The 12,846-nt window shown below is 37.0% G+C and overlaps 2 long non-coding RNA genes across 2 annotated transcripts; one reads left to right on the forward strand and one right to left on the reverse strand.

Annotated features, from left to right (window-relative positions):
* Positions 1-222: 222 nt before the first annotated feature.
* Positions 223-959, reverse strand: LOC149109588 (uncharacterized). The gene is made up of 2 exons (XR_016208781.1): positions 862-959; positions 223-437 (listed from the first exon to the last, which is right to left on the reverse strand). It is a non-coding gene; the product is annotated as an uncharacterized LOC149109588 (long non-coding RNA).
* Positions 960-1,198: 239 nt separating this feature from the next.
* LOC149109589 (uncharacterized) lies at positions 1,199-3,144 on the forward strand. Its single transcript, XR_016208780.1, has 2 exons — positions 1,199-1,337; positions 1,735-3,144. It is a non-coding gene; the product is annotated as an uncharacterized LOC149109589 (long non-coding RNA).
* The last annotated feature ends 9,702 nt before the right edge of the window (positions 3,145-12,846 follow it).

The following is a 12,846-nucleotide window of genomic DNA, read 5'->3' on the forward strand; positions in this document are numbered from 1 at the left end:
TTATCAGGTGACAGGACAGAAATAGCCGTCTATTTATAATTCACAAGAAATTAACTAGATGTCTGATAGCTAAAAAGTAACGATTGGATAGTAACTTTAAACACATTACAGACAAAATGGATCACAGAGCAAAGGGCATCAGAAAAGTACACAAATGAAATATTCACAGATAGGTCATTATTTATAACGATTTAAAACCACGCCAAAGGATCGAGACAAAAATTGCAGTTTCATGCCGGACAGTGAAAGGTTTTATTTTCAATTCAAAAAGATATGAATTTAGGCTCCAGAATTACAAGATGTTATTTAAAGTTCACATCAAAGATAACAAGAATTTTAATCAGGACTCAGCTGCCGTCTGCGCCACCTCCGTTTCTGCTTTAATGTGTTCGTTTCGGATTGACGGCCGCTATTCTTGCCTTTTTTTTCCCTCTGCTCTGCAATGAAGCAATTGAAGCTAAATATTTTTATAAATAGCGATAGAATTAACATTATTTTTCATTAATCAATTGATCGGGAGTGTATTCTTTTGTAAAGAATAAAGAGCAGTATGTAGGCAATGCGGTAGTGAAGTGTATCGAGCGTGATCTGTAGCTTCAAATCAATTCAGTGTAAACTTTAAGTTACCTCTTCAAAAAGCACACTAACAAGCTATTATGCAAGCATTTCATACATAGGAAATGCGTGTGAATAATTTCCTTGTTACGGGTGCTAATAAAATCAGGAGAACAAACGTTTTTCTTGTGTTTCAGTGATCGCGAAATAAATATAACAACGAAATTTCTTCAGCCACAACATTGATTTCGATTCAAAGATTGAGCAGCTAACTATAATGTTGAGCAACAATTATGATATACTTACTTTTCTGCGACTTGCCTTTCTTTCGCCGAAGCAATCAAGATACTCATTTGAACTTGGACAAATCATTCCATGTTTCTTGCTGCTATTGACAATGTTGGATTCGAAATTGCGCGCAAATAACCGACTCCTTTAGAAAGGGAATCTGCTGGTCAAAAGTATTCATTTATCAGATTGACCGAAGGATTATGGGATCGGCCGGAAACACCAAAATGGCGGGCGAAGATCGTGGTGAATGTTGTTAGGATTCGATAACAAAGCTCTGTTATTTTATAGCCTTGCTCTACGTTGGAAAGCAGTCACAAATTGTTTACAGATGTCCGTTGTTATTCCAGTTGAGTCAAATCCCAGTAAAGGTGGAAAAGTATGAAGTTTCGTCGGCAAAACAGTGTGGCAATCAAACTATTTGCCAGCAGCTGGCGGTTTCTCTTACACTCGTCAGGTTTACAGAAAGCTTATGGTCCCTGCAGCTTTCCAAGGTAAACTGATTTTCTTGCATAATTTGTGAAGGTTCTTGAAATACTGGAAACGTTCTGGCCGGTTAAATTGATCGTGGAAGATTACAGAAGATGCAGATGCTTTAACACACTGTTAAGTCTTGTTGATTTCGTGAATGCAAATGTTCATTTCCTAAAGGAGTTATGAAAGCAACTGTATTCAACACAACAATATACAAACAATTTCGCGTTGGGAAAATCATTCATTGTAAAAGTACAATAAGTGCAATAAATGTGAGCTCTCTCATGTAGTTTACATATACTTCATATAGCTAGTGTATATCTTGTCTAGGATCAAGTGGGCATACATGTATTTATTATACAACAACTAAAACACAAGATATCAAAAAGCAACATCCTTCACCTTTTTGATTTTCAGGTTGATGGTGGTGCTCTTGAGGTTATGTTAGATGTGCATATTACATTATCAAGACCTTTTGTTTGCCACTTATTACTTGAGTTGCAAAAGACTGATGTTATTTTCATTAGGGTGGTTGAAGTTCTCTTTAATTGGGCAGTATTTCAAAGGTTTTTTTATAATTTGGCATTTCATTATGCAAATAGAGGTTATTTAGAACAGCAGATATAATTCACAGCTAGGTTACGGAAAATTACTTTTCACCACTTCCAGAAATTTGTACATAAGGCTTACCATAATTTGAAAAACACATGATTCATGGATAAAATTAATTGAAAAAAATACTTTCATGAAGAAATTAATGTAATTGAAATTTGAAATTCATTTCAAGAATATTTTGTGCCTTTCCGGTCACGAAATCTGTTTACATTTCATGAAAATTTACTGAAGAATGTAAACATTTACTAGACTCCAATTTAAGTAGCTGAGAAGTGTTTCAAACAGGATTTTTGAAAGATATATATTAAATTTAAGTAAGTTTTGTGATAAATCGCAACATAATGGAAACTCATTTTCAGGCAGATTTTGTCCTCCTTTTGCATCTGGATGTGCCTGGTTTTTGGTATTAAATTTTAATGTACAACTGTAGTAGGTTTAAATAAAACTATGAGTTATTTAGACATTTTCCTATGTAAATACAGAGATTTCACTCAGGTTTAGGATTTGAAGAGCAGGTATCAAAGTTCAATATAAAATGAGTAATGAAGAGTTTTCAATAGTTAGCTATATATTCACCACCTGTGACTAAGAAAGCTTTTGGCTAGGTTAATATTAAAGTGCTACGTGTACATGAGTGATGGATAATTTTTAGATTGGCTGCTATCTTTTTACTATCTCTGGCTTTTGGGTAGCTTATCACAGTGCGATATGAGTGATGGGTAGTTTTCAGATAGGCTATCTTTTTACTAACTACAGCAGAGGTAGGTTTCAGATGGGATAGTGTTTTATTGTTCAATATAAGGACTAGACTTCAGATAGTTTTTGGCTTACTACAGTAGTGGTGGTTTTTGGATAGACAAGTTAGTGGATAGCTAGGCCATCTAAGTATCTGTTGAATATCTATACAGGAAGCTAGTTTTTAGCTAGTCTATCTATTTCCTAACTATCTGATGGATAGATATTAGTTAACTTTAAGCCATGCCAAAGATAGCTATCCTCTATCTACAAAACCTCTTGGATAGAAAAAGATAGAGATTTTCATCCGTCAACCAGGAATGAGATAGTTGCAAGTAGCATGAAGTTAGTAATAAACTAGTAATAAGATATGATCGTTTTTGGGAGGGTTTCTTTAACTGAGGACAGCAAACTATTGCCAGCTACCAGGAAACATCTCCAAGATGAGTGTGCCAAATTAAAAAAGAAAGAATAGAATTGCTTGTAGCATTAGCTGCAATACTTGCATCCATATCTGTCAGGTCTTTATAAAAACAATTTTACCCACACCCTTCTCCTTTGAGCATGGTTAAACTGGTTGCGTAACTGAAGTGTGAATGAACTGGTAGCCCACTCAAAAAGTTAGACTGAAGATGTAAAAACATGTTGGGCAAAGCTAAAGTCCATGGCCGCTGCTATATGACAACAGGTTTTTGGAGGACACTGTATACATGTATGTAGAGTACATTGACCCACTTAAATGTATCAACTGCAAATTTAAATGTACATGTAAATTGCAGTCTTTAATTGTCATCCCTGTAATGCACTGCAGTGTTCCTGAACGCTCTTTTTGTTTGATAACAGTGAGGTGCCTTGTTTCCATGTTAAACAGAAATTGTTAGAAATTTTTCCTTCACACAAGGTGAGCTAATTCTGCCAGAGGAAGTGGAGTCTGCATTTATGCCTACAGTTGTGCAGTTTGAGTAATCTCACTTTTTTGGTCAATTCTGAACTTTCCTATCCTCTTAGGTACTGTTTGATATTGTTTTTTTAGACTTACAGCTACTGTAATTTTGAAGTGCATAGATCATTGTAATACAATGTGTGATGTTTACAGTTACTTATATTAATGGACTGCTGTGAAGAAACTTGTTCTTCATCACTCTCTCAGTATAATCTGAGACTGTGTATGGAATCTGTTAAGAATTATGCTATATTTGTATAAAATTTCTAATTGAATATTGTTATCAAGAAAAAATATTTTGATTAGACATTGTTCAGGCAGGCAGCAAGATCTAAACCCTGTCTTCAATGTTATGATTTAATGTGGCTACATTGGATGTAACACTGGCTTTGCTGCAGGGGATCAGAAATTCTGAATCTTCTCCTGTGTTCTTTGGGGGATCAGAAATTCTGAACCCTTTCTAGAGTTCTTTAGGGGATCAGAAATTCTGAACCCTTTCTAGTGTTCTTTGGGGGATCAGAAATTCTGAACCCTTTCTAGTGTTCTTTGGGGGATCAGAAATTCTGAACCCTTTTTAGTGTTCTTCGGGGGATCAGAAATTCTGAACCTTTTCTAATGTTCTTTGGGAGATCAGAAATTCTGAACCCTTTCTAGTGTTCTTTGGGGGATCAGAAATTCTGAACCCTTTCTAGTGTTCTTTGGGGGATCAGAAATTCTGAACCTTTTTTAGTGTTCTTCGGGGGATCAGAAATTCTGAACCTTTTCTAATGTTCTTTGGGAGATCAGAAATTCTGAACCCTTTCTAGTGTTCTTTGGGGGATTTGAAATTTTGAATCCTCTCTTGTGTTGTTTGGGGATCAGAAATTTTGAATCGTTTTCTATGGAGGTACCTCTCGAGACGAGAAATTCAAAAAAATCATTTGGTGTCTTATGCGTGACTTAAACATTACATTTCAGTTCAAATAAAGAATAGGAAATTGCTTGGAAGAATTTTTTAATTCCTTGCAAACAGGGAAACTTTTCCTCTGAGTTTTAACACCAGTTTAAGATTCTTAGTATATTGCAAAAATCGTCTTTGGAATTAAATGGCAATCATAGACTTCCGTCTAAGCTCCACGTTTCACTTTAGGCCAATTTTGCACTCATTTCCAACGGAACTTCCAAGCCTGCAACGTAAAAATAACTTTTCTCCGAGACAGGTTTCTATTTTACACCGAAAAAGTAGCCATTTTTGAAGTGGTTCTTGGTATTTACTCTGAATTTTATCAAATTGGAACACCACATTTTAGTTTGGAAGGCGTTAGAGATGCATTGAGACATTCAACTAAAGGATCACCCAAGAAATTCTAGAAAGTCTTATCAGGTAGACCGTCATTTCCCGGAACCTTATTTAATGGAAAAGAGTTTATAATTTTAGAGCATTCTTTAAGACTTATTAGTCCTTTACCCAGAGATCTTGATTCATGTGAAAGTGTGGGAATAGGCAAGTCTTCAAAGCGAAAGTATAATTGGATTCGTTTTCGTCAGAGCAATTTTCTCTTGATTTACAAAGATTTTCATAAAAATTTTTATCTCCCTCTAAAATTTCGAAGGGATCTACGGTAATTACTCCACTAAGACGAAGCTTCCGTATGTGCTTTCTTATATGATTACCATTTTCTTTTAATTAAAGAAATATTTAGAATTTCAAGTTCTCCGTGTTCATACCACCTCGCTCGTGATCTAACTATTATACCCTCAACCTTTTTATCATACATTTCCATTTTTTTCTTTCAAGACATTTAAAGTTGATAAGTTCTCTTGACTGGGATTGTTTTGAAAAACTATAGAGGCTTCTTTGATTTCTTCTCTATTTAACTGCCACTCTTCTGCTTTTCTGTGCTTACTTTTACTCATCGAATATTGTCTGGAGTATTTCTCAACATTATATTTCACGCAATCCCAAACAGAGCGTGGGTCGCTAAGATCTTGCTTGCCTTCTTGAAGTCAAGAACGAAGAAGACAATTTATTTCATCGACATATTGTTTATCATTCAGAAGGGAACAATTTAATTTCCAGAAACCTGGACCCTTTCTTTTGTCATCGACATCTTGAAACTCTATTGCTATTGCAGAATGATCGGTTTTTATTGCTGAAGTTGTCTCAACATTATAAACGCTGTCCGATAAAGAATTAGAAATAAGCCAATAGTCCAGTCTTGAGAGAACCAAAGGATTTGATTGACTCCAGGTAAAGCTGCGTATCGTGGGATTCTTTACACGCCAAATGTCATGTAAATCAAGCTCGACTGCAACTGTTCTATTATGCTAATGGTGCTTAGATGCTCTTGTAGTAAATTTACCTGCATAAAGTTATTTCCCCAGTTATTTAGCGGGCCGATACAAATCAGTTGCATGAGGACAATAGCTAGATCCGGTTCTTTTTATGATGTCAAAGGTGACTGAGAATGATTCATCGGTTATAACAGAAATGTCAAACACGAATGTTTTGTTTACTTGCATTCATTGTTTCTAAATTGTTCGACAACGTGTTTGGTCTTAACGTACAATGCGCCGCGGCAAAGCAATGCTCATCGAGTTTTACCTCGCTAAGCTACCCTGCTAAGCAACATGTCAAATAACGACGAAATCAGATACCTCCAATACCGTGTGGCAACTAGTTGACTGCGAGTCTCATCACATCAGTACACTCTTTACCCCCGGGTCGAAACTGGCCTATACCTAATTAAAGCACACTGACGTCATGGCCGATTGGATAAGTCACATGAACAGCTGTTTTCTGACTCATTTTGTTCATAATTTGTTTCTTATTCTTCTCAACTACTGCAGGTTATTAACCATAACGATAATGAAAAGAGAACAACCTTCTGAAATATTAACAAGCCGCGTTGGTTTAGATATTGTTATACTCCGTTTTAGTGGTACAGTGACCTTTCGAATTTATTTTTCAACAGAGTGATTTGTCATTTCTGTTCTTTTCCATCGATGGATTTGACAGGAAAACATGATCATAACGCAAACTTATGTCATTAACTTGAACAGCACTCAGTGGGCAATCTTCAACACCAAGCAAGGGGCGAGATGGTGACGTCACTACCCAAGATTAATTCCAGATCGCTCTTAACTGAGAACACCTGGAGTATAAGCTATCCGAATAACTTGTAGGATGTAGCAAATATAACTGGACCATAGCTATAATACGATCCTGTCCGCGGTGAAAACCAAAAAAGCGTCCGGTTGCCTATCAGTTATCCAACGCTAAGTCAACTACTGGGGAGTTATCGAATACTGAAGCCCATGACCCATGGGCTCCTGTCGAATCGACGTTTTCCTGATCTCTTCATCGAAATGTTACAGAGAAGCTACACGCGACTAAGTTATGTAAACTTAAGATGACTATTCAAAAGAGCTCAGTCAGAGTATTTTGAATTATTTTAGCCTCGTACAAAATTACCTTTAAATTGAAGGAAACCTGAAAAATAGTAGTTTAATAAGATAGAAAAACACCAAAGAGATAGCAATAAACCATTAAGAAACAAGGATGGTTAAGAATGGAGAAGATTGACAAGCATTACAAGGAACGAACTTAAAAAAAAAAAATTGGTTAAACGTTTCAAGATGAGCAAACCATGGCACAGCTCCTTTAGTCCAACCCTTGGCTTTCCAGTCCAACAGAAGGCCGCAAATCGAACCAATCGATTCAAGACGTGACTCGAAGCGTTATTGCCGCCATTCGTGCCGCATCAGTATTCCTGATAAAATTTTCAAAAGCCGTTTTCTCTAGTAATCATGTCTATTTTACTTTATGAGTAAAGACATCGTTTAATGACTGCTGGCGCTTGTCCCAAAATGTTTTACACACTCGAGCTCGTTTGCTTGCTTAAATGAACGATCCTGAAAACATCCAATTAAATAGTAAAAAGCAGCAGGATCGGGTATCGTCCTACGCATTTGTACGACTACTGTTACAGACTACTTTATAGCTCTGAGATTTCTTTAGTTTCTGAGATGTCTTTATTTCGAGCCTCAGAATTTTCTCGCCACTATTCATCTACAAAAATTTATAGGTTCTTTATAATTATGGAGAGTTTGGCTCGTCATAACAGCCTGAAAATTGACTACGATCTTCCATGGTTCGCCATTGGACTATTCCGTTTATAAAATCAGAACGTTTATACTTTCCAAGTAGTTTCTGCACAGGCGGCATTGCAACACATGCTTTTCGAGAAAACTTCAAACCGTCCGTTGCAGACTGCCTACTTGAGTTGACTAATTCCGTGTAAACAGCTTCTCTAATGCCTGTGGTGAAGTCAGGAAACCTCTGTTAGCATTGAACGTAGTAAACCTCTCTCGTGAAATTAGAGGAATGGATTCAGATTGGGTGTATTGAACATGACTGTCTTGTCGTGGCACCGCCGACAGGTGTCTTTAGCTTCGACTGGATCTCTCCTGCTGAGATTTTTTCCTTGCTCCTTTTTTACTAAGTTGCACATTTACTCTTAATAATTTATTCTTGTGCAATTTTGCACGTGGCCGGTTCAAAGAGGATTCTGCTCGGTCATTCTAAAAGAAGTATGTAAATAAACCTCTTTTCAAACTGTCCAAGATACAGTATATAGAACACACAAGACGGGAAAATGTGTAAATGTGGTCTGGCTATGTAACAAATGGCATTTGATGACTGGTTATTGACCATCAGTTCATACAACAATTATTAAGCAAATTAGCGACGGAGTGGAATGAGAGGTCATTTTCGTTTCGTGTTACCTAACATGTGGATGTAGAACACACGTTAGAATCCAGCAACAAAAAATATCGAGTCTGATTGTCCTGCTCTTCTGATTGTCGTCATGATAATCGTAGCTCTTTTCTTAAACTCCTGATCAGTAGGCCTGATGGCTGGCTAGAAGACTAGATACTGTAACAAAGTTTTGATTCTTTTTTGATTGATTAAAACTTGTTTGGCGATACAAAGTGGTTTGCAGACAATAACTTGAAAACTCCGCCAATCCCAGTGCTTTTCCTTTCATTGGTTTGAATTGTCCTACAACGTGGATGCTCTCAAGAATAAAAGCGTCCTTGCAAAGAAATTTCATCACATAATGTTCTACCGTTCAGAACACTATTTGTAATGCGTAAAAATGAATTCACGGGGGGTTTACAACAGACCGTAATAATCCAGTACAATAGAAAAACATGGCATGAGTCATCTGAACAGCTGTAATTCTGAATTCAATTTAGAAGCCATGGTGCTTTTTGCTTAGCTGCAGGAGATAATATCACATGTTAATCATATGTTGCGTATTCGTGAAAAGAACAGTTCTGAATATCAACAGAAATCCACTCCAGTTTAGACGTTGTCTGATAAACTGTGGCTTCCCACCTTCCTTGTTTCAGCTTCTTAGCAAAGAGGGTGGTCGTTTAATTTCTTGTCCCTTCTTGTTTTTATTTTCTTCATTATTTTATATTACTACCAGTTCTATTTTCATCAGCAGTGGACTTTCATGAAACGTAACACGCTAAATGAAGTCGTTAAATCAAGTAATTCCCTGAGCAGAACCTTGTTCCTAGCAACGGATATGAGGGTGGGACTTCTCATAAACTTGACTTACCGCGCTGAGTTCAAAAACAGTTCCAGCCCACTCTCTGTCACGCAACGCTACCCACTCGTCACTCTAGCAAAACCTTGAGATTTTAAGTTTAAAAAAGCAAGAAATCGTCGAGCGTGACGAGCCAAGTAATTCAAGACTCTTGAAAAGGTTTGCTAACAATGAAAAAGAAAGACGAAAAAAAAAAAAAAAAAAACCGCAACGGTTTTGTTTGTTATAATGCTTTGTCTACGGTGCACATGTATTGAGACAGAGTAGTAAAGGAACCATTCAGAAACATATGGTAGTAACACAACATTCTTTGGTTATTACCATAACTCACATATAAGAATGTGCACATGTCTTGATATTAAATTCGCTTTATTTCTTTCCGATCGGCAACGGTCCCTGTCACCATACTTATTTCTGTATCCAGGGAAAAACAAATCAATATTATATAGAACCCTCGAAGAAGTGTAAGAAAGGTAAGTTCACATTTCTCTTGTCCTTGCTAATATTGTACATGTACCATACTTTTAAACGTACAGGGAACTCTGAGAAATTTTCTTCCTTTTTGTTACCTGGTTCGTTCAGTTGCTGTTGTTCAACCGTAACCGGTGAAGGTACAGAGGAGAATATCTTGTCACTCGTATTTTAAGCTTTTGGTAGCCGTTGTTAACTCTTTTGCTAAGTAACGATTTTGATGCCGCTTATCATTTCTCCTAACGGTTGAGCTCTTTAAAGAGACTGCACTCGAGAAGAACATAAATCCGCTCACAAGAATTGTCAGTCTTTCAGCTAATTCGAAAACGCTTTGGAATCAAACGCCAGAACAATTGTCTGGTCATCTTTTTACTTAAATCATCTTAAATAAAGCAATACTGTCCCCTGTTTACGTGGTTATAGTTCTTTTGTTTCATCTGTGGTCAGTTTTTTTAAGAATGTTTAAAGGCCTCTTTCTAAGCCAATATCTCACCATGGACCCCTTATCGTTCTGGACTGATTTACATACGCCATGCTCACCAAAACGTACCTCATATACTCTTCACACTCAGGGCTGCAACATGTACAGACTACGCTCATGATAGCCCAATATAGTAAGTGTCTGCACACAGGGTAGGCCTTTTCATATGACGTAAATATCGCCTAAATGTATTTCCAGAAACCTTCAAACATTTTCTAAAGATCGATTAAAAGTTTCAAACTTTTCTTGCAGTAGTAGAAATTTAGAAAGAGGATTCAGGCCCTTCCAGACTATCAGCGTACGCCAGTTTGGAAAATTGCTGCCTTAGCGCTTTTTTGTGATATGGAATAAACTTGTCAAGTGACAAATCGCTGAACTAGATTTTTTCGATTCTGGCTTTGAACTGAGTATTGTTGCAAGAAAATACCGAAGAAAACGTAGGACTAAGCCAAAAAAGCTATGACTATTTCTAAATATCACTGAATTTTCTAAATATTTTTAAAACCTTTTTTTAAATATCTCGGAAATTACTGAATATCCCTAAAATATCCTTGCAAGCTTTACTTACTTTGCCAAATCATTGGGACGATATAAGGAGTGATTTACAGACTTCCTTACGAGACGACTCTGTAAAAACAGACCGACGGTTCTAATAACAGGTGGAAACAAAAGAACGGCGAGCAAACAATAACGGCCAACACGGTATTGTCTGTTACATGATACTTTGGACGTGGACGTGTGCAAATAAAAAAGAACGTCTATTGTACTTTAATCAATATTTACACTGAAGTAACGCGGTGAAAAGACTCCGCGAGATCGATACAATCGATTGTGCGGTGCCAAAAAGATCTTAAACGCTATCGACATAACAAGCACGTTGAAAACGAAAAAAAAAATGATAATAATAATAAAAAGGGCAGAGGTTGCACGTCGGTAAGGCTAGAAGCAGGTAAACCCAATAATTAAAAATCATTAAAATTAGATGAACTGATAAAGCCGCTTTGTCACTGTAATTAGACAGTAATCGCTAACATGAAAGTGTGACAGCACTAATGAAAGTTTAAATTCAACAAAGGGAAATGTTTGCTTTTCGTACAATGGAACCAAGCAGGTAGCCACACTTTACGGTTTACGCTATGGCGCGTAGCTACGAGCTAGAGAACAAAGCGTTCTGTCTAAGATGAAACACATTTTGTGGAAGCATGTCTAAGTCGTGCTCACTGATCTCTTGTAAAGACTGACAATTTATAATTAACTGTAACATATTTTGTTGTCCCTAGACCCAATAGGGCTCTTCAGGAAAAATAATTAATTAACATTACAATGTACTGCCAACAGAGTAGACGCGCCTTATTAGAGAGCTGTCATTTTAAGTCCCTTTTAATTTGAAATCAATTTTATTACAAAAAATTAACATGGTGTAACATCGCCGCATGTTGTTCAAACCCAAACCGGAACCGCAGACCGCAAAATTAAACATGAAGACATACGACAATTGTAGGTCAAACATAAAAGCTCCAGATTGTTCGCGTATCGTGCCTATTTTGTCGTGCCTATTTTGAACCCTGATACAGATCGTTTCCACCAAAATAAGGGTGCGCAACGGATCTGTTACTTAAAGGGGTAAATGAGAATTTGGATTAACTACATTTTTACTGGGATTTGGGTCACTGGGATTGGTAAATGAACTGGGATTTGGGCAAAAAAAATAGGATCTGGGCAGCATTTGGGCTAGGAAATGGGGTTCCCACCAACCCCTTCACATTCTTCAGGACTCTCCTTGAAATGGCTGTTCTCTAGGTCCCCTCTATATAACCGAATGAAAGTGCTTAGAAGGCCGGAAAATGAGTTAAAACGAGTTTGTGGGAAAAACGACTGAAATTTTGGTTATATCGTGGTTTGTAAAAGATTCTACATCAAAATTGCAAATTGCATGCACTACTCACCTGTTATATGTTGTAGCCAGCCAGCATGTTATCTTTTACAGTAAAATGCTATGGGATTGAACAAGTTTTAATGTCTGCTGAAGTTCATGTTTCATTCGCTTGATGATATCGGGATGTTTGTTGTAACGGAGATTTCGTTCGTCATTCCAAGACACTTGCATAAATAGTCAATTGGATGCGTTTACTGAAATGAAATAAAATTCAAGTAATGGAGCTCAGTTAAATCGAATATAAAACAAAAACTGTGCATGAACAGCAAACGTCTACATACCATAACTCTTCACTAGACGTCCTATTTAGTCAAGAGGGTTATGCTCAAATGAACATCCTGTGTAACAAGTATTCGAGCACGTGGTTTTGGTTTTTACGTTTCCTTCAGGGTTCAAAGGGCTCGATTGGCCCCTGAGTTTTATTTGGACGTTTAACACTTCCTGTTTGGTCGTTAATTGTACCAGGTGTAGTGCAGAGGGGAAGTGAAAGGGGCGTAATTGACACCACTGAACATCGGTTTAGATAGGTTTACCTGCGTCATGGGAGACTCGCCAGAATACTCCTTCTCGTCCCCTGAGCCACGCTCTGGCGAAGATGCTCGTCGTTTTGAGTTAGGGCGTAAAAAGCACATTTTGGAACGCAATAGTTAAATCAATTACACCCTTTTGATATATAAGGAAAAATATTTTATAAGAATGTCGAAGCTGAAATTTGCGAAATTCTAAGAATATCGTAAGAATAAATTCC

The sequence above is a fragment of the Orbicella faveolata genome, unplaced genomic scaffold (assembly GCF_042242905.1).
Source record: "Orbicella faveolata isolate gen_17 unplaced genomic scaffold, um_ofav_v1 contig_25, whole genome shotgun sequence".
Taxonomy (NCBI): Eukaryota; Metazoa; Cnidaria; class Anthozoa; order Scleractinia; family Merulinidae; genus Orbicella; species Orbicella faveolata.